Genomic DNA, 4,666 nt, shown 5'->3' with positions numbered 1-4,666 from the left:
ATGGGCACACATACTTTTTCCATTTTTTTTTTTTTTGCTAACAAAAAAGTACTCCTGTGAATATTTTGTATATGTGTCATTGACTTCCTGAAGTGAGAAGTGAATGTGCCTATCAGTGGATCAAAGAATGTAATATTTTAGACAATTAAAAAAACCCATAATTTCAAATTGCTTTCCAGAATGGCTGGACTGATCTGTGGATCCACAATTTATTAGTGCCCCTCCAACACTGTTCTTTTTTTTAAATCAGTTTACCGAGTGTGAGGTAAAGGTGCAGAATTGTTTTGATATTCATATTTTTATTAGTAGTGATTTAGGGTTTCATGAAGTTACTAATAGTTTGCAGTTCTCCCTTTGAGAAATATTTGTTCTTACTTTTAATTATTTGGCCATTCAGGAATGGTTCATAATCATATACATATTGTTAACTCCTACTATAAAGTATCCCAAAAATCTTAGTTCAGTTTTAAGCCTTAATAATTTAAGCTTTCAGAGATTAAAATTACACAGATTTTAGACACACTCTATATTTTGGGAGAGTAGGCTAAAAGGTGTTAAGGACTGATATTGGCTTCTAGAGATATTTTCAAAGTATACTAAAGGATGTTATGTTTTAACCTAAAGAGATGAGTATTTAATGTTAGAATTTAAGGAACCATGGCAAATATTAGGAGGTGAGATGTTTTTATAGGATCTTTTCTAGTGTTCCTAAATCCTTAAGTGGTAGTTTATGCTACTTTTCTGTAAGAATAATTTTGATTTGTGGTTCTATAAATCAGTAAGGGCTTTCTGGAAGAGATTGGATTAGAGATTTTAAAAAGAGAAGAAGATTGTGGGATAGTAGACAGAAGAGAATTTATTCCATGTTATGTGAGGTACCTAAGGGAAGAAGGGGTCACCAAAAAGGATAAGTTGACCTGAAAGACATAACTAAAGAGGAGAAATAATAGCTAGATTAAAACTACCTATTAGAGATCCTCAGGGGAAATAATATTTTTCTTTTTTTTTAAAAAAATTCTGATATTTAGAGGGTTTTTTTTCTTATAATTATAACTTTTTATTGACAGAATCCATGCCTGGGTAATTTTTTACAACATTATCCCTTGCACTCACTTCTGTTCCAACTTTTTCCCTCCCTCCCTCCACCCCCTCAGTCCTATACATGTTAAATATGTCACAGTATATCCTAGATACAATATATGTGTGCAGAACAGAACAGTTCTCTTATTGCACAGGAAGAGTTGGATTCAGAAGGTAAAAATAACCCGGGAAGAAAAACAAAAATATAAACAGTTTACATTCATTTCCCAGTGTTCTTTCTTTGGGTGTAGCTGCTTCTGTCCATCATTGATCAATTGAAACTGAATTAGGTCTCTTTGTCAAAGAAATCCACTTCCATCAGAATACATCCTCATACAGTATCGTTGTTGAAGTATATAATGATCTCCTGATTCTGCTCATTTCACTTAGCATCATCCTGTAAGTCTCTCCAGGCCTCTCTGAAATCATCCTGCTGGTCATTTCTTACAGAACAATAATATTTCATAACATTCACATACCACAATTTACCCAACCATTCTCCAATTGATGGACATCCATTCATTTTCCAGTTTCTAGCCACTACAAACAGGGCTACCACAAACATTTTGGCACATACAGGTCTCTTTCCCTTCTTTAGTATCTCTTTGGGGTATAAGCCCAGTAGACATACTGCTAGATCAAAGGGTATGCACGGTTTGATAACTTTTTGGGCATAATTCCAGATTGCTCTCCAGAATGGTTGGATTCATTCACAACTCCACCAATAATGCATCAGTGTCCCAGTTTTCCCGCATCCCCTCCAACATTCATCATTATTTTTTCCTGTCATCTTAGCCAATCTGACAGGTATGTAGTGTTATCTCAGAGTTGTCTTAATTTGCATTTCTCTGATCAATAGTGATTTGAACACTCTTTCATATGGGTGGAAATAGTTTCAATTTCATCATCTGAAAATTGTCTGTTCATATCCTTTGACCATTTATCAATTGGAGAATGGCGAAATAATATTTTTCAATAAAGATTTATGATGAGTTATTGGTGAGTTATCTTAAGTCTATGAGTATCAGACCAATAAGAAATAATGGGCATGAAATGTGACTAATTATAAAACATTTTTAAGTAAAGAGAAGCTGGAGATTAAGCCAGTAAAAAAGTAATAGTAACCACAGAGTGGAATGGTGTGAGAAAACAGATCTTAACCTTATGCTCTGTCTACTTATAACAATGAAGAAATGTGATTTTTGTTATCTTTAAGACATATTTCTATGAATATTTCTATGAAATCTTCCCCCTAAAAATCCAAATCTTAATCATCTGAACAAAAGAAACCCTATACAGAATTTTTCCTACACAAATATTCCTGTATGTCACTTTCTTCAAAGATTATTTGAATTGAAATTATAATATGACAGGATACTAAGACAAAATTGCCAAGCATGAAATACTGTACTATTTGCTAATGGGAGTGAAAGCCACCAAATCCACTGTCCAAGGTGCTGCAGGAATATGGATTCCACATACATGGAATAAATCCTCTTCTGTCTACCCTACCACAATCTTCCTCACTTTTTAAAAATTCTAGTCCATTCTCCTCCCTAAAGTTCTTCCTGATTTATAGAACTACATAATCAATCAAGAACATGAAGCTTGTTGGAAATTAAAATCCATAATGGAATTGTAACACTTACAATTGTATGGAATTCCATAACATGTAAGAAAACTTTGAGAGACATTTACAATTCTGTGAATGTTGCCACATTAAATATAACACTGTGGGATTTGTACATTCAAAAATAATTTATTTTTTGACCACAACCATACATGATCACTTTTCACCTCTAAAATGATTTCATTGTTTTGCAAGCTACTTTTTCCTCTGATTTTCTGATGACTTTTAGTTTAGTTATTTGTAAATGATTTTAGTAGTTGTATGAATGTTATTTATTTATATACTTATAGGACTATATTTAGATTGTAATATGTATATATATATATGTGTGTATATATTATATTAAAAATTCATTTCAATTCTCAAGTTTTGGAACATGCTTGAAGATCTTTTCTATTTCCCTATTAGGTTCTTTATTCTATCTAGAAAATAAGCAAATGATTTGGCTACTATCAAATCTGACTTTACTCCTTGGTTTGTCATTTCTCTTTTCTCCAAATTTAATGAACGTTTTGCCTTTTATAGACACATAAAATTAGTGCAGGTACAGTTTTATGATTCACAAGACTTCAAATTTCCTTTTAGACTAGAAACTGTGTCTGTTTTTTTCCTCTTTCTGGAATGCATCCTAAGTACCTAATACACAGCTCTCTATTCCCTGTTTGTGTTCAATAAATAATTACTTTGGAAGTTTTTGGAATTACAAGCATAATCATCACAAACCAAAACAGTCAAATAAGCATGCAAAATAAGCAATGTATTCTTTCACAAATACCCTTTGAATTTAACCATATGGAATAAAAAATATATTTGCTTTGTGTCTCCTTCCAAGTTTTTCTGAAGAGATTACTCAGACTTATAATTAGGAATCTTTTTACTTATAAAAACATTTGGGGAGAAAGGAACAATCTGAACACAGTTACAATTATCCTGGGGGTAGTGAGGTAGGGGGCCAACTTCTCTAGTGGGTCTGGTCTGTGCTACTGCAGAAGTGGTGTGTAAATAAAGTCTCTAAGAGATGGGGGCCATAACAAATCTGAAAATGATAGCCAGGACAAGTGAGGAAATCCGAGAGTTTTATTCAGTAGCCTTTCGAAGTTTTTTTCTTTTACATTATTGTAATAGTCATATAATTAGTTCTCCTGATTCTGCTCATTCTGTTTTTCATCATATTGGGAGGATCATTTTGGAGAATTACTATTTGTCACCATGTTGCTCTTTGAAATGTTTATGACTATCTATAGTTCTAAGGCATATAGATATGCTTATCTATAGTTCTTCTTGCTTGATTCTGGAAGGACAGGGGGATTGTTTGCTCTCCAAGGGGTTCTTACCTCTTAGGTTACCATAATCAATTTTATGATTGGTTGATGGATCGTGGGTATCTAGGTGGTACAGTCCAGTAGGAAGATTCATTTTCCCAAGGTCAGATCTGGCCTCAATTACTTACTGAATGTGTGATCCTGGGCAAGTCACTTAACTGCCTCCATCTGTGAAATTAATTGGAGAAGGAAATGGCAAACCACTGCAGTATCTCTGCCAAGCAAACTCCAAATGGGCTCAACAAGAGTCACATATGACTGAAAAATGACTGAACAACTCACTGGTCAATCCTCTGGCCTGGAATTAAATTTGAGGAAGTATGGAGTTTAGAACAATCAAGGCAGGGCTCTACCTGGAAACTGATTCTTCTTTTACTATTGAATGGTAAATTTCTACCTATTTGTGCCTTATTCTTCATATGTAGAATATGTAAATATATCCAATATGCCATGGAAGTTAATAATAATAATAGCTGAATTTATGTAGGATTTTAAGGTTTATAAAGCACTTTATACAATTTATCTCATTTGAGTCCCAGAACAACACAGTCAAGCCATTTTACACATAGATCCTAATAGTGAAATGAAAGAATGAATTGCCTAAGGTCACTTAGATAGTAAGTGCCAGAGAAAG

This window comes from Sarcophilus harrisii, chromosome 5, assembly GCF_902635505.1.
Source record: "Sarcophilus harrisii chromosome 5, mSarHar1.11, whole genome shotgun sequence".
Lineage (NCBI taxonomy): Eukaryota > Metazoa > Chordata > Mammalia > Dasyuromorphia > Dasyuridae > Sarcophilus > Sarcophilus harrisii.
The sequence above is the reverse complement of the archived record's forward strand: the minus strand, read 5'-3'. Positions refer to the sequence as shown.